The following is an 18,911-nucleotide window of genomic DNA, read 5'->3' on the forward strand; positions in this document are numbered from 1 at the left end:
TGCATATAACTCTATTTTCCCCAATTGTAATCCCTTTCTCCCATAAGATTGCTTCCTGGCTTATTGGTCATGTCTGGGTATTGAACTTCTAAAGGTTCTCTGGGTGTAGCATCGGCTGCCAGTAGCATCATGCCCCAAGTATTTTTTGCTTTGGGCCCTGGGGCAGGGCCCTTCATCATGTTTCCCTGAATATGTCTACATTCTGATGCCCAATGGAAGCCTCTGTTGCATTTTGTACATGGGGTATTGGGTCTTGTTCTCCCATCCTGTTTTCTCACTCTGTCTCTATGCCAACATTGAGCTTTCAAATGCCCTACTTTACCACATTGAAAGCATTGACGAGTCTCTCTGGAAGTCCCTTGCCAAAAGGGACTCTATCTTCCCATGTTCAGATCTTGGGAAATCTGCAGTATAGCCTGGCTATAAAAAGTATTTGTGCCCACTGTGGCACAGTGTCTTATGATCTCCTCTAAAGGAGCATCCTTACGTAGTCCTGGTATAATACTTCTACAAGCCTCATTAGAATTTTCTGTAGCAAGTTGCTACAGTAACAGTATGTCTCTTATTGCATTTTCACCAGTAGTTCGTGTGACATCTGTCTGCAAACATCCCACAAAATCAGCAAAGGGTTCATTTGGCCCTTGTGCTATTTTTGTGAAGGCCTCACCCTTGTCGTGTTTACTGGGGATAAAAACCCATCCTTTGATTAGACTGAAATGTCTGCATAAGAACCTATACCTGTTAATTGGTCACAGGTGATTGAAGTATTAACTCCACTTTGACTATTTTGTTGGGGTTGTATCCTACAGAGCTCACTATATTCAGAAAGCCACGAGTTTTGTCCAGGTTCTAAGCATGTACTTGCTATAGATTTCCAGTCCCTAGGGCTTAAGACTTCATAAGCCAAATTCTGTAATAACATCTTAACATAAGATGATGTAGCCCCATAAAGAGTCAAGCCATTTTCAGGTCTTTGATTTCTATATCAAAAGGAGTGTTTCTTCTACTTTCTTGACCCAAAGGGTTAAACTGTTGAATCACAGGATACATTTCTATTCTCAAATCAGTTAAATCCTGCCCTTTTTCTGTGCCTTTAAGTAGTACCTTTTGCAATCTAGTCATAGGAGGTGGTGATTGCTGGGGGGGAGATGGTGGTGGTATCACTGCCCCTCTCACTACTCCTTCTCCCTATGTCCCAGATGGGGGCCTGCCAAGAACCTGCTCTGGTTTAGACGGGGTTGAAGCTGCCTTGTGAAAGTGAGAATCACCACACCCTTCAAGTTCACTTAAATCCTCCTGCCCTCTAGCAATATTGCCATTAATCTGTCCTTTGTCTTTTTCTTTTTCCTCACACTTACTCATCTGGCTGTTCTTAAAACTTTTCTTTTTTTCTATAACTTGCAGGATTCTTTAAGGCCAATTGTATTGTGTTGTATATATAGAATGTTTCCTTGGAAATTGAATCAGGACCTTTATCATCATAGTATTCACATAGTTGATCTCCTACTAGTTTCCAATTATCTGCCTCTATATCTTCTTCCTTTAAGAACCAAGGGGACATGTGTTCTAATGTACCCAAGAGTCCAGCGATCTGCTCCCAAGTTACAAGTAAGCCTTGTCCCTTGATCAACTTGAGTATGCTTTCTATAATGCCCCCTCAGGGTGAGAGTGGGGGTGGTGTTGGGGATGGGGGAGAATCTTTTCCTAATATCTGCCCCATTTCAGCTAGAAAAGGTTACTAGTATAGTCCTTAACAAAGTAAGTTCCCTGTTTGTCTATTAAAATACTCACCCTATTTCCTGGTCACCAGGGACTTCTTCAGTGAAATTAGGGTCCTTGGTTCACACATTGGGCCCCAAATGTGAAGACCAAGTTAACACTCTGGATGCCTTAGAATCAGGCAGAGTCAGGATAAGCAAAAGTCCTTGGTCTTTATTCTTGGCCTTTAGCAGGGGGGAAATGAAGGGAATGGATACAAACTTTCCACAACCTCCCTTCTCTTCCTCCACCACAAAAGTGACCCTGGCTTGTCTTACCTTACCCCCCCAATCCCTCCTACAATTATCTGTATACTCCATACATCAAGCCAGCACCGAATAGTGGGAAGGGCCATTTTCCAAGCATATGCTAATAGAGTATTGCCCAATGGGTAAATTAGTCTTAAGTGCTTGGTTGTCTGATTCCAGTGTACTACTCAGAGTTTCAGCCCTTTACAGCAGGGTATTTGATTTGCAAGTCAAAATATAAAACATATCATGACTTGCTTAGTCATGAAAAATAATCTTTCTTCCTCTTGAACCTGTCTCAAACAATCTACAAAAAGTAAACTAGCATGATTTTTGAAGTTGGTACTTTTAAGTTGACTCTTATATGACTGAGTTGACTCTTATATGACTGAGTTGACTACTTTGTCAGAAGAGAAGAGAGCCAGATTGATAGTAATGTACTCTTTTTTCATTTCTGCCTATAAAAATGCTTCCCTCTCCCCAACTACATTAAAATTATAATGTACCACATTATCTATTATCCTTTCTCTATGACCATGGTCATAAACTTTCACAGAGACATTATGTGAAACTTTCTTTTATCCCCTTCCTACTCTATCAGCTTGTAGTATATTTATTTTATAAATATAGTTCTAGTATATTATAATTTTCTTGAGTATAGGGATGATCATTTTTCGTATTTGTAGTCTTCTCTAACAGGACATCATACCACATGTCAATACATCAATAATTTTAACATGGGAATTTTTTTATTTATGCAGATCACAACCAGTTGTGGCCTAATAGAAAAGTCATGGGGAATTGCTGAAAATACAGGCAGTTTAAATGATCTTAGCTTCACAGATGTTAAAAAGGTTAAGTAGCTTGTTTTTGTCCTTGCCCTCACAATTATTTAGTATGAGAAATAAGTTTGGAACACAGCTTGAATCTAAATTCAGAAGTCTATTGTGCTAGATTGCTTTTCTGTCATATATATAATTGGTACATAATAAATGTTTGTTGAATCGAATGAAATGTTCTATAGTCTGGTCACTATTCTTGTTTGCCTCCTCTAGACATGTTCTTATTTGTCAATGTCCTTCCCCAAAGTGAGGAAAGATGTGAAAAAATGAAATCTATACTTCATATGTGATTAGGTCAGAAGAATAAATTAGAATTATCACTCTTGTGGTTCTTTATAAAATATAATTTTCCTGATGTAGTTTAAGATCAGATTATATTTTTATTTGACAGTTTGTTATACACTGACTTTGATTCTTACTGAGCTTAAAATCTGCTAAAAAAAATCACACTAACTAGTATCTAGTTAAGATTCCTCTGTCTTATTCTTTTACAGTTAAATTTTGAAACATAAGTGTATAGGTTTTCATTTTCCACTATGAAATTTTATCATGCTAGATATTCAATCCATCATTCTAGTTTGCCAAAAACTTTTGAATTAACAACAGATTTTTATTAAGCCCCTACTATTTACAAGGCCAGTGCTTGGGGAAAAGAAATAAGAATAAGAATAAAAAATAAATCACCATTCAGTATGTTAAATATGCCATCCAACTTTTTTGTCATCTGATAAGTATGGAATCCATACTTTTACCAAGCCATTGATTAAAATGTTGAATATCAAAGGGCCAAATGTAGATCCCTAGGGAAATCCAATTGATACCTTTCTATGTGTTGCTGTTCATCATGATAATGAGTCACCTGTTCCTTATTTTACCTACTTATACTTTATCTGTTCACATATCTCCTTTTCTTCACAATGATATCATGAGACAGTTTGACAATTTACCAAAATCAAATTATGTTGTCTTTGTGGCATTCATCATCTAATTCATCATCCAATAATCTAGTAATTATAAAAAGAAAAGGAAATAAGGCTTATCTGGTATGACCTATTTCTGATAAATGCATGCTGGTTCTTAGTGATTACCATTTATCTTTTTAAGTATTTATGTCTTTAATTAAATATCATGGATTTTTATCAGCAGTAAAAGTTAATTTCACTGATATGTAGTTATAATATATAGATATTATTCTCTTTCCTTGAAAATTGATATGTTTGACAATGTGCACTGTTGTCCTAAAATCCTTAACCAAATATCATTTCAATACTCTTCAACCTTACTTTTATTTCTGGCACAGCTGTAAAAGCCCTTAGTGTGCCCTTTGCATTCAATAGCAACATTAGTTCATTGTCAGTTTTTGCACATCTGATAGAATGTTTCTTTTAAATGCTTCCTATTTCACTCTTTTTTAAATCACAAAAGACTTTGATTGCCATATCTCTCTGCTTGACAAGATTAAATTCTATAGTTAATATGTGGTTTCTCAATTCTTTTGATTTTCTTGTTGTGGCAATTGATTTCCATTGTTGAAATGTCTTTATAAAATTATTATAACTATTGGTGATGTCTATTTCCATATCGATTGGATGGCCTACCAGTGATAAGCCTTAAAGATCAGGTTGTCTATTCTTGAGAGCATGTATAGTGACCAACAGGTAAAAAAGATACTATCTAGAAAATATAGAGTTGGAAACAGATGTAGGCCAGTCATAGAGTGGTAGAATGTTTCTTTTACATGCTTCTTATTCAAATCCTTTTTATTCACCTTTAGCTCCTTGGTCTTGTTTCCTTTGCAGTCAACAGTAACATGAGCTCATTGCCAACTTTTGCACTCCTGATAGAATGTTTTCTTTAAATACTTCCTGTTTCACCCTTTTCTATTCACCTTTAACTCCTTGGTCTTGTTTCTATAGTCTGTCTCTTAGTACTTCAGTGGATACTCAGTCCCATTTAGGCAATTGCTCTCACTAGTTTAGATTATACTTTTCTCATTTTGTATTTTTGTCCATTGTCTTCCATAAATACTATCAAGAGGACCTAGCAAATGCAATGGAAACCATTGTGATAGATCTTAATATTGCTAGGTAATTTAGTTGTCCAAGTGTTATAACTTGTTCCCACTATATGACTGGACTACATCTGTTTCTAATTCTTTATTTTCTAGATAGTATCTTTTATACCTATTGGTCACTACATATGCTCCCAAGAATACATTTAGCCTGATCTTTGAGACTTATCACTAGTAACCTATCTAATCTATATGGAAATAAGCATCACAAATAGTTATAATAATTTTATAAAGACACTTAAACAATGGAAATCAATTGCCACAACAAAGAGATTAAAAGAATTAAGAAACCACACATTAACCATAGCATTTAATCTTGTCAAGCAGAGAGATGCATTTAATCTTGTCAAGTAGAGAGATATGACAGCCAAGGTCAATTGTGATTTAGAATATAAATGTATTTCTCAAGTCTTCCGAAAGAATATAGTGAGAGATTATTAGCAATATCACCTAAGCTGTAAATGCTGCTACCCATTCATGTTTTGCTGGTTCCCAAAGTCTTCTCATCCTAGTTGAGACAAACCTTTCCTGCTGACTTTCCAAGTCTTTGCTGTCTCTGAGTTGGAAGGTCTGGAAACCACCAATGTTGTTAATTATTCAGAGGCCCCATTGTTTTTTCTTGGCCACCAGGGCTGTGGTAAGTATTGGTGCTATGCTAGAGTGGCAGATACTGCTAACTTGGAGTCTCCCCTTGATACCACATACCTTTCCTTCTAACCTTCTAAGTTGTCTTTGACTGGAAAATTGTTCCACTCCATCTTTTTGTTTATTCTGCTGCTGTAAAATTTGTATAAAGTCATTATTTAAAGCAATTGAGAAGAGATCTTGAAGATCTTACCTTTACTCAGCCATTTTGGTTGTCCTGTTCTTAATTCTGTTCATCCAGTTAGCGTAAAAGTGTTTAAATTTCATGAAATCATAAATATCTATTTTGTCTTTTGTGATCATCTAAATCTCTCCATTTTTGTTTGATAGGCACAACTATAGAAAGTACGTGTTCTGATTCTCTTCTGTTTTTATGTTCTGATCTCTAAAATTCATGTCATATATTTTTGATTTTATTGTGACATATGGTTCAAGGAGCTGATTTAAACCTAATTTTAGACAATGTGCTTTCCAGTATTACCAATAATGCTTGTCAAATAGAACGTTTTTTTCCCCCTTGGTAATCTGTCGGGTATATCAATAACTATATTTTTAAATTTAATTTTTTTATAGTTCATCATCTAATCTTATTTGCCTATTTTTAAACCCCTAAGAATATATTTTGATCAGTTAACTAAAATGCTTGTTGTCCACTTTTTAAAAAAAAAATATACTCTTTGATATTTTACATAATTTCTTTCTCCAAATTAATAACGTTTTGTCTAATGCTATAAATTAATTATTTTTGTATTTTGTTTGGTATGTTCTTACTTTATAAATAATTTATTTAAAATCATTGTTTTGATTATATTAGCATGTTAAAACCATAGGCACTTAACAACCCCTCTAAACTACATAAATTCTTTATTTCTTTAAGTAACATTTGGCTATTTCATTTGTATATGTCTTGAGTGTATTTTAGTTGACCAACTTACAGAAATTTTATAAATTAAATATTCTCTACAATTTATAAACTACACCTGCTGTTATTTGACAGATTTTTATTACCAGTCTACTACCAACTTTTTGACATCCTCAATTCACAGGTTACCTTCAAGCTTTGGTCTAAGGGGGATAATTCATGGTTCTTAGAATACAACTCAAAATGATCCTGCAGTATCTATAGCCAGAAAGAAAAAAAAAAGATGTTCTACAGCGAGATGAATAATCCTAAAGTTTTATCTTGTTTTCAAATTCAGCTTATGTTATATCTATAAGAATTCATGTATTCTTTTAACATTGCTACCTTTTGACAAATTTCCACCCATTTAAATTCTTTTGTGTTCCAAATTAGGTAAATAACTCTTTGCCAGGTACACTCAGTGCCTGACCAAAAACACATCATTCTAATAGGTAATTAAATTCAATAAACATTTACTTATTAAACCCTTCCATGTAGGAACAGTATCTCATCTAGTAGTAATAGAGATAGGTCTAGGATAGCTCCTTATAGTGCTATGTATTGGCAAATAACTCATAGTATTTTAACCACAAGCTCAATCAACTAGATCTTATTATGATGGTGCCCCTCAGGTTTTGATCTTGAACTACCAGTTCCTTTCTGCATATATGCATATAATACCAGATGCCCAAATATTCATGTTCTACCTAGAATATCCCCAGCTTCCTAACTAAAGTTATGAATGTTTCAATAATAATTCATAACTTGCTTGGCTTATTGCACCCATTTGCATTTGGTTGCTAATCTTACTTGCCCTACTTAATGTGGCACCACAGCATTCACTCAGTTAATATTTAAACAAAAACATATTTACTATAAATCAGAAATTGGTATAATAACATTATACCTGAGTGATAAAAGTAGCTCCAGATGAATTCCCCCTCTGCCATTTGTATTGTTTTGTTTTCATTGAAAGGGAGGATGCTGTTGTGTCCAGGTACTTCTGTATGAAATGATTTCAAGCTTCCTGCTTTTTAAAAGGCAAAAGGAGAAGAATGGGGACTAAATTTGACATATTTTACTTTACCCTGTCTGCTAGTGAAGTTAGAAGTTGGTGATTTCTGCTTCCAGTCTACAGTAGATGAATAATTTTGTTTTGATCAGCAGTCAGGTAAAACTTGTCATTTAGTGTTTTCAACTGCTAGTCATTGGAAAATATCTTAGGACAATGAAAATGGTAAACTTTTCCTTTGTCTATTTATTCCTGAATATGTGCTTGACACAACTAAAAGTTTAAGAGCAAATCAATCTCTCAATACACTCATTGCCTGGGCTGGGTTCACTCTGACCACTTGCACAGTCAAAGGTCTTTGCTTTCTCTCAGTATACATGTAGGTCAACCTGAAAGAATAAACAAATGCAAAGTACATGCTGCAAGCTAAAAAGCTGGAAAGTACAGAAGACTTTCTTGATTCTTTTAAAATGTCTTCTACAATTTATAATCAAGCTTGATGGTATCAGTAGTCTTGTACAGAAGTTATACTCTCTAGATTATGTTTCCATTTATTTCTACTCTTCATTGGTACCTAAAGATATGGAAAGCAAAGAATGAAAAACAGCTAGCCTCTGGCAATGAGTGGTTGTGGCAGCAAATGTGGACATTCTTCTCTCATTAAAATATTTTTCAGCCCCTGCAAAATTACATTGGAGTCAGAAATCAATACATATTAGGTAGTAACCTTGGCACTTGAAACTCATCAAATTTGGTATTTGATGCATTTTGACAAGAAAAAAAATGCTTCAGCCCTTGACTCTTGCTACTCACTTTTCATGTTTGCATTGTCTTGATTGAACATTAGGAAGTGAGATTGGCCAGACTTACTGCCCAGTTTCTGCTTTCACTGCTGTTACCTTTAGCCTTGGATGGCTCCTCCCTGGCAACGGATCTGGTATCAAGAACTGTCAAGTTAGAGCCCACAATGCACAAGTTAGAGCCCACAAGTGCAAATTAGTGGGCAGGTCATGGGCCAGTTCCTGTAGGATAATGGTGCTGCAGCATATAGTCTCCAAGCTCCCAAAGCAGTATTAATGGAAGGGGTACTAAGCATTCATGTGCTTAGCAGGAGAAGAAACAGCAAGAGCAGGAGCAGGTTCAAGTAGGAGCAGGGAGAAATCAGGAAGAGGTAGCAGTGGCAGAGAATCCAGGACTCCTAGAAGCTTGAGTCCCTGGTGGGACCATCACTTACATTTCTACATTCAAGTACCCTGCTCTTCCCTCCACTCCAAGGAAACTGGCTTGTTTCTTAGGCAGCTGGAAGTCCCACTTGCCAGTTTGAGGAACTGGGTAGAAAGAGATTGTTAGGCTGAAGAGTAGAGATACATTCTTTATGGGAAAAATTCATTTGTTAATCATCATTTTCAGCACTCATCATATCTTCTGGACCCAATTAATGATGAATATCAAGACACAATTATAATTGCAACATCAAAAGTAATTATCCTTGCTGTTTAATCATTTTCAGTCATGTCTGACTGTGCCACCATTTGGGATTTTCTTGGCAAAAATAGTGGAATCATTTGCCATTTCTTTATCCACTTCATTTTATAGTTGTGAAACTGAAATAAAAGCAAAATTAATTTCTTGCTCAGAAAGTTCCAAGGAGTGCATCCAAGATGGTGGAATAAAGTCAAGAAGGTGCTCAAGCTCTCCTAGTTTTCCTTAAAAATCACATGAAACCAAGCCTCTGAAAAGAATCTCACAGAATAAAACCTCTCTCCAGCTCAAGACAGACTGAAAAAAATTCAAGAAAGGTTAGTCTCATGGGGGTGAAAAGGGTGGTCAGCCCAGCTCAGATAGATTCTGGGAAAGTCAATGAGAGGATCTTAATCAGAGCCAATTAGTAACTTAAGATCCTCATTCCTGGTTCAGTAAAGGAGCACATCATGGGGGGGCAGCAGCCAGTCCCAGCTCAGAAGGCAAACTCTAGGAAACCAGGCTGTTTCCTGAAAAGAGCAGGCAAAGCTACCCCCTTTAAACACAACTGTGTTGTGCTTGAGGCCAAGACTCACAACTGCACAGGAACCTTGGGACAGCATCCCCTTTACTCCAGGAGTGGAATTCTACCTTAAAAGTAAAAAAACAAATAAACAAAACCAAAAACAAACAAACAAACAAACAAATCAGGGGAAATACCAAAAGAAAAGGAAGGAAAATGAGCAAGAAACAGAAAAGAACCTTGATCACAGAAAGCTACTATGGTGATAGAGCAAACCAAAACACCAAGGACAAAATGTTCTCAGAAGAAATCGCAAAGATTGAGATAAATTGGACTTAAGCCCAAAGAGGCTTCTTGGAAATGCTCATTAAAGACTTCAAAAGACAAATAAGGAAGGTAGAATAAAAAAATAGGAAAAGAAATGAAATATATACATATATATGAGAAAGGCAACAGTTTGGAAAAGGAAGGAAAAAAATTGTCAAAAGAAAACAATTCTTTAAACAGTAAAATAAACTAAATGGAAAAAGAATTACAGAAGATAAGTGAAGAAAATCATACATTAAAAACTAAAGCAGGGCAAATGGAAGCTAATGGATTTGTGAGACAATAAGAATCAGTCAAATGAACTAAAAAGAATAAAAAAATGGAGGAAAATATGAAATACTTCATTGGCAAAATAGTTGGCCTGGAAAATAGATCCAGAAGAGACAATTCAAAAATTATTGGCCTATCTGAAGGCCATGACCAAAAAAGAGCCTGGATAGCATTCCACAAGAGGTCATTAAGGAAAACTACCCCAATATTCTAGGAAAAAATACTCATTGAAACAATTTAGGGATCACCTGTGGAAAGAGATCCACAAGAAAAACAACCCAGGTAAATTAATGCAAAACTCCAAAACTATAATATCAAAGAAAAAATACTGCAAGCTGCCAAACCAAAAAAAAAAATCAAATATCAAGGAACAACAGTCAGAATAATTCAGATTCTGGCAGCTTCTACAATAAAGGATCTGAGGACCTGGAATACCGTATTCCTAAAGGCAAAGGACCTGGGGTTACAACCAAGAATTAACTACCCAGCAAGACTCAACATCATTTTTCAGGGGAGGCAATGGGTCTTCAATGAAATAAGAGACTTCTAATCATTTCTGTTGAAAAAAACAGAACTAAATAGAAAATTTAATCTACAAATACAGGATTTAAGAGAACCATAGAAAGATAAACAAGGGAATGTATATATAAAGTTTAAATTGTTTATATCCCTAGATAGGAAAGTAATATCTATAACTCTTACTAAGTGTATCTGTTACTAGCACAGAAAAAAGGGGGGCATCACATGGATTGAGGGTGTGAATGGTCCCTGATATAATGATATCAAAGAAAAAGACATTAAGGGTTGGGAAATGGTCTGTATTGGCAAAAGAGGAAAGGGGAGGTATAGTGGGAAAATTAGTTCACCTGAAGAGGTGCAAAAGGCCTATTACCATGAGGGAAAGAAAGAAGGGGGGGTGATCGTTGTTTGAAGTTTGATCTCATAATTTTTGTCTTCAAGAGGGAATAATTTAATCCTTCAATTGGGTATAGAACTTTTTCTAACCCTATAAAGAAGTAGGAGAAAGAGGAAAAAAAAAAAGAGAGGGACAAATAGAAGGGAGGGCAGAAACACTAGCAAAAAGGGTAAGGGAATAGGGAAAGAGTTGATAGAAAATTAGGTAGTAGGTAGAGCAGGTTAAAAAATAAAACACTAATAAGAGAATGGGGGGTGATAGGAGATAAGTTAGTGAGTGGGGTGGGTAAAAAAAAGTACACCACTGATAACAGAGTGGAAAGACAGAACAAAAGTATACACAAGGAAGAAAATGGGATGGATGGAAATATAGAATGGTCATCATAATTGTTAATGTGAATGGGAAAAATTTTCCTATAAAAGGGAAGCAAATAGCAGAGTGGATTAAAAAACAGAATCCTACAATATGTTTGTAAGAAACACACTTGACACAGAGAGACATATATAGAGTAAAGGTAAAAGGCTAGAAATGCATTTATTATGCTTCAGCTAAAGTAAAAAAAAAAAAAAAAAGCATGGGTAGTAATTCTGATCTCAGATAAAGCAAATACAAAAAACAAATCTTATTCAAAGAGATAAGGAGGGAAAGTACATATTGATAAGGGTACCATAAATAATGAAGTTCTAATGACACTATATATATATGCACCAAATGATAAAGCAGGCAAATTCCTAAAGATTTTAAGCCAGGTACAGGAAGAAAGAGATAGCAAAACTATTCTAGTAGGAGACTTCAACCTTTCCCTCTCAGAATCAATCAGATCTAACCACAAAATAAACACAAATTGTATTACTTGTTCAGTGCCATACCAATCAAACTGCCAAAATATTATTTTATAGAAATAGAAAAAATAATTACAAAATTCATCTGGAAGAACAAAAGGTCAAGAATATCAAGGAAATTAATAAAAAAAATAAAGGATGGTGGCTTATCATACTTAACCTAAAATTATATTATAAAGCAACAGTCATCAAAACCATTTGGTACTGACTAAAAAAAATAGAGCGTTGGATCAGTAGAATAGATTGGATACATGTGACACAATAATGAAGGCCTATAGTAGTCTAGGATTTGATAAACCCCCAAACTCCAGCTTCTGTGATAAGAAGTCACTATTTGACAAAAATTGTTGGGAAACCTGGAAAAACATATCAGAATCTAGGCATAGACCTACATCTCACACCCCATACTAAAATAAGGTCAAGATGGATACATGATTTGGGTATTGAGGATGATACCATAAACAAATTAGGAGAACAAATCTGGGAAAAATCTTTACAATCAGCATTTCTAATAAAGTTCTCATTTCTAATATATATATATATATATATATATATATATATATATATATAAAACTGTGTCAAATTTATAAGGGTACAAGTCATTCCCCAACTGATATATGATCAAAGGATGGGAACAGACAATTTTCAGATGAAGACGTTAAAGCCATTTATGTTAATATGAAAAATGTTCTAAATCACTATTGATCAGAGAAATGCAAATTAAAACAACTCTGAGGTACCCCTTCACCCCTCTCAGTTTGTCTGAGATGACAGGAAAAGATAATGATAAATTTTGGAGGGGATGTAGGAAAACTGAGATACTAATACATTTTTGGTGCAGTTGTAAAATGATCCAACCATTTTGGAGAGCAATCTGGAACTATGCCCAAAAGGCTATAAAACTGTGTATACCTTATGACCCAGAAGTGATATTGCTGAGTCTGTATCCCAAGGAAATCATAAAGGAGGGAAAAGATCTCACATGTGCAAAAAATGTTGATAGCAGCTCCTTTATTGGTAGTAAAGAATTGGAAAAGGTGCAGATACCCATCAATTTGGGAATGTCTGAAAAAGTTGTGGTACATGAAGGTAATGGAATATTATTGTTCTATTAAATATGATGAACAAACTGATTATAGAAAGGCCTAGAAAGGTTTACATGAACTGATGCTGAGTCAGTTCATGTAATGAGAAATTAAATTTTTCTTTAGCATAATGAGAAATACATTATACATAATAACAGCAAGAATATGCGATAATCAACTATGAAAGACTTGGTTCTTCTCAGTAGTTCAGTGATTCAAAACAATCCCATTAGAGTCTGGAAAGAACATGCCACCTCTATCCAGAAAAAGAACTAAGGAGACTGAATTTTAATGAACACATCCTATGCTCACTCTTTTTTTTTTTTCTCTCTCTCCCATGGTTTTTCTCTTTTGCTCTGATTTTTCTCTCTCAAAATGATTCATAAAGCAATATATATTAAAAATAAATAAACTCACTACAATAAAATAATTTCTTATACAGATCATAAAGCTATTAAGTTTCTGAAGTTAGATTTGAATTCGTCTTCCTAATTCTAGGCCAAGCACTTTATTGTGCCACTTGGTTGTTCTATTCAACTGCTGATATAATGCTTATATTAATATATTAATACTGTACATAGTGATGTAATCCAAAGCATCACTTTATATAAGTGCCTAAGTTACATTCAGAGCATGTCATGCAAATACATGCCAGAATAATACAATACAATTTGATTTCTTTCATTAAGTTTCTATGCTTTTACATTTTTAAAAAAAAAATTCCACATAGTTTAGAGATTATGAATATTCAGTATGGTCATGTCAATTCAATATGTTTTTTCTTAAATTGTGTGGATAATTATTATCTTGTTGTTGTGGTATAATTGTTATCTCTGATAATGTTCTAGTTTGAAGACAGTTCATTTGTTAAATTCCTAATGATTTTTGTAGTCCATTTGTTATAGGGGAATTGTTATCCTTTATGTAAGATAGTGAGCTTCTGATGAATAATTCTAGTCATATATCTATGTATGGTGAGGTCTTCAATAGCTATTAAATTTTGGCAATCTACAATGAAGTGGTTACCAGTTTCCACAATTTCCTTGTATAGTATACATTGATAATATTGAATTTCTTGGGGTTCCTTTTTATAATTCCTTGAGATTGTGACCTATTCCTGATTTGCTGTCATTAACCCTTCTATTTCTACAAACCATCTACACAAAAGAGCATTTGTACAGCATTTCTTTGTCAATATTGTTAATTGAGCTCATGTTATTATTATTACCTCTAAGACATTTTGAAATACTGAATCATTGATTCCATGAATGTGTAATCGATTTTTAAAAAATGGTTAGCTATCTGAAAGGGAGGTGCCATTTTCTTCTACCTAGATAAGAAATAAGAAGTTAGGTGCTCACTAAAAGGGCAATTCTCTACTGATTGAAAATGATAGGTTTTCCTCTCATTCTCCACCCTTTTTAGTCAATGGTTCAGAGTGAATTCCAAGATCCATTGGGACTACATGCCTGCAGACTCATAGTTATTAAAGGTCAAATAAGAGAAAAGTGTCCTTTAGAGTATTTTTGTTGATCCATTTAGAATTTATTTTTGACTTAATGCTTGAGAGACTTGAACTACTTCTCCTTTGGGGATTCTGCTCCAATATCAATAACATGTGTTACTGAATTAGCCTTCCACAGCTAAACTTGAATGCATATGTATTATTTATCCTGATTATTTTAGGCTGGTTATATAATCCAATTTGTTTTGCTTCCCTTTCATCATTGTTAATTCACTGTTTTCCTTTAAAATCTGAGAGGAAATAACGGAGAATCTGTTTTTGTTCTATGAAGCTTAGTATAACTATGTCAATTACTCTTCAAAACCAATGTGTATAATTCATATTTTTCCTTTTCATTTTATCTATTTCCCTCAAAGATTTCTTCATGTATGGTTTCTAAATGCTTATATGTTGATCTTCTATTTTAAAAATTGTATGTTCTTTATTCTGCCTTCCCTCTTTTGTTACTTAATATTTTTGTAGATTTAATTTTTTACTTTCAAAGGACTGCTTTAGCTGCATCATAGAATAATTATGAAATGTTCCCCATATTACTCTGAGTGGTAGTAACTTTGGGAATTCTGTACACCCCCTTTCTTGGGGATAGAGTGCAATTCTTCTGGGTATCACATTCTTAGAGAAAATGATTTTCTGTCTCATCTCTCTTTCATGTGATCACATAAATTTGGTTCATTTTCTTTCATAGTGTTTTGAACTCTTTTTGATTGAATCTTCTTTCTGTATTTTCTCATTTTTATATGTTTGTTTATGTGCGTTTATCCTATTTTTCTGGCTTTGTTTAATCAAAAGCAAATTATTATATACCTTCATTCCTAAGAGCTAAAAAATTGCAATAAATCGTTGATTATTAAGTAAGTTAATTAAGGATGTCTAAACAGAATCCTGTTTTTACATTTTTTACATTACATTTTTTTTACATTAGAATAACCTTTCAATAACTTGGTTTTTCTAATTTTCAAATGAGAAGTTATACCTTTTTAACTAACCCCACTGAGCTATTTGTGGGGTTCAAAAAGACAATTGGTTTTTGAAGTCCTTTGTAATATAAAAAAGTATCATAAATGGTTAAGGTATTATCACCTTCACTATATTTATTACTTTGATTATTTTTACTGCTACTGCTACTACTACTCCTACTGCTGCTGCTACTGCTACTACTAATACAACCACTATTCCTAGTGCTACTACTGCTACTGCTACTACTACTTCTACTACTGCTACTGCTACTATTACTACTTGTACTACTACTACTTGTACAACTACTACTGCTGCTATGCTACTGCTGCTGCTGCTACTACTACTACTACTGCTGCTGCTATTACTACTACTGTTACTATTACTGCTACTGCTACTACTACTACTACTACTGCTGCTGCTGCTGTTACTTCTATTGGTACTACTACTACTACTACTATACTACTGTTACTACTACTACTACCACTACTACAACTGCTACTGCTACTAGTACTACTACTTCTTCTTCTACTATTACTACTACTGTTGCTACTGTTACTACTACTACTACCACTACCACTACTGCTACTGCTATTACTACTACTACTAGTACTACTACTATAGCTACAACAACTACTACTACTATTATCATTACTACTATTGCTATTACAACTACTCCACTACTGCTACTAGTACTACTACTACTTCTACTACTACTGCTGCTGCTGCTGCTACTACTACTAGCACTACTACTACTACTGCTACTGCTATTACTTCTACTACTACTACCACTACTACTACTATTACTGCTACTGTTACTACTACTACTACCTCTATTACTACTGCTACTGCTACTAGTACTACTACTTCTACTAGAATTACTGCTGCTGCTATTGCTATTGCTGCTGCTGCTATTACTACTACTGCTGCTGCTGCTGCTGTTGCTGCTACTGCTGCTACTACTACTACTAATACTACTGTTACTACTACCACTACCACTACTACTACTGCTACTGCTACTAGTACTACTGCTACTACTACTACTACTACTATTACTACTACTGCTATTACTATTACCATTACTACTGCTACTACTACTACTACTGCTACTACTACTGTTACTATCACTACTACTACTGCTATTACTACTACTACCACCACTACTCCTATTACTCCTCCTCCTCTTACCATTACTACTACTACTACCACCACCACCACCATCACTACTACTAATACTACTACTAAGCTCTCTCATCTTCTCTCCTTTCTTCCCCTAAATTTTGAGTGAAACCGCTCCTAGGCAAATTATCTTTTTATGGCTCTTGCTGTAGCCATGCCCAAAAGGAAGAAGGCCCAGCCAAATTTCAAGGTTTCTTTAATCAAATCAGCAGCAACCCCAGATCTTTAACTGAATCTGTGTTCTTTAATTCCTGTCCCTTCACATTTTGATTTTTCAGAATAAGATGAAATGGTATTTCAGGGACTAATCACTATTTGTGGTGTCAAAAGCATTTTTCCCTCTAGGAGAAACCTTTTTCAGGGTACCAATTAGAAGCATTATAAAATCCAGTGCAAAGATGGCAGCTGAAAGATACTCTGTCAGTATCCAGGGAAGACTAACAGGTATCTGGCCAACATCATTTTATACTGTCATCAAACCTGATTTTAGAGGAAATAGACAGATTACAGAGGGAACATGAAGTTGACAGGAAAATTAACTAGCTTATAATTTCATTCTACATTGTTAGAGGGCATAGAAAATGTATCCAAGAACTTAAAGAAATGGGAACATTGTTAGGTAACTATTGTTGAGGTCTTTTCTTAAGCAAAATTCTTTTATAGTTTTATGAATTACCTTTTTCTCTTTAGGCAAATACAGATCTAGCTCGTGGAAACTGCAAACCATTTTGTTGGAGGTTAGTAGAAACAGGATAAGCTGATACAACAGGATAAGCTGATACAAAAAGGATAAGAAATATTTCTATTTCATAATTAAAGAATTATTTGTCTCTCTCTCTCTGTTCACTCTGTTTCTGCTTCTCTGCGTCTCTTCTCTGTTTCTGTTTCTGCTTGTTTTTGTTTCTATCTATTTTCTGACTGTCTCTATTTCTCCCTTCTACAGCTTTGTTGTCCTTCTTGATAGACTATTTTTTGGATTGTCCCACCATTTTTGTCTTCATCCTTGGCTATTATTTTCCTGGTTACATTAACGTTATTTTTCCTGAGTATGTCTCTGATTATTTCTTGTTGTTTGATTTTTTTTTCTTGGGATTATATAATTGATATCTGTCATCACATATTTACTCCTTTGCTCTGGATTATTTGACAGTAGACATAGCTTGCAGGGAATTTTCTGATTCATTCTGGGGTCCTTAATATTATAGCTGACAGAAATATTTTCTTCCCTTCTTTTGCATTCTTTTCTTTCATTTCACGTGGTTCTCATCAACTGGAATATTGCAGTATCCTCTGTTCTCTGCTCAGCCTAACTCATGCCAGTCTCCTGGTGGTTTAGGGTCAATAATGGAACAAAATGAGATACTTGAATGACTTGTGGTTTATTCCACAGTTAACCAAAGAAGATTGTCACAACCACAGAAAGAGAAGGATATTCAGCAAGTACAGCCATTGGGTATCCCTTTGTTGATCCCTCTGATTAATGATTTCATCATTGATCCTCTAGGGACGCATCAACTTTGTATTCAGGAAATGAAGAAGAGATTTGAACAGCTTGAATCCTAGTTCCTGAGTCAACCAACTTTGTTTTAAAAACAATTTAAAAAAAACATCTAGTTCAACCTGCACAAAAAACAAAAAGTCAGATGCTCTTCTAATGCTGATACTACTCTTAATTGGTTTCCAATGCCTCATATCACACCCCCCCACTTCAAAAAATCATTCAAACAAATGTCATTTTCCTAAAGACTCTTTAATGCTACTCCATTATTTAGTAAACTCTAGTGGCTCCTTAATATTTCAAAGATTAAATGTAAATTCCTTCCTTTGGTACTTATGTCCTTTACAAATCACACTCAACCTACCTTTATAATCTTTTTCTTCTCCTAACTCACCCCACCATTTGTAAAAACTCTTTTTTTAAAAAGCTTTTAAAACTTTTAAAAACTTTTTTTTATTAATTAACGATATTCATTTTTAAAAAATTTGGGTTCCAATTTCTCTCTTCCCTGCCCATTCATGCCCCACCCAATAAGAAGGCAAGTAATACATTAATTATACATATAAAATCAGGCAAAACATCTTTCCATATTATCTTTTGTGTAAAAAAAAGAATCAAAGAATCAAGAAAAAAGATGAAAATGTGCTTCAATTCACACTCAATACTCAGAGTTATCTCTCTGGAGGTGGATAGCATTTTTCATCATGAGTACTTTGCAATTGTCTTGGATCAAAGTATTGATTACAATAGCTAAGTCTTCACAACTGATCTTCTATAGTCTTCTTAAACTTCTCTTCATCTATATGGGAGTTGGAGGAGGAGGGAAAACCTAGCTCAATGAATTCCCACAATCC

General features: G+C 34.6%; 1 long non-coding RNA gene across 2 annotated transcripts in view; it reads right to left on the bottom strand.

The window, feature by feature from the left end:
* Window positions 1–6,561: 6,561 nt before the first annotated feature.
* Window positions 6,562–18,911, bottom strand: part of LOC116423396 — a 41,441-nt gene continuing 29,091 nt past the window's right edge. Inside the window, exons 4-6 of one of the 2 annotated variants that reach the window (XR_004233997.1) lie at window positions 17,236–17,334; window positions 7,373–7,492; window positions 6,562–6,684 (exon numbers count right to left, since the gene is read on the bottom strand). This is a non-coding gene — a long non-coding RNA (uncharacterized LOC116423396). The remainder of the gene's footprint in view (window positions 6,685–7,372; window positions 7,493–17,235; window positions 17,335–18,911) is intronic. The other variant, XR_004233998.1, reaches the window with a different exon arrangement.

This window comes from Sarcophilus harrisii, chromosome 4 (assembly GCF_902635505.1).
Source record: "Sarcophilus harrisii chromosome 4, mSarHar1.11, whole genome shotgun sequence".
NCBI lineage: Eukaryota > Metazoa > Chordata > Mammalia > Dasyuromorphia > Dasyuridae > Sarcophilus > Sarcophilus harrisii.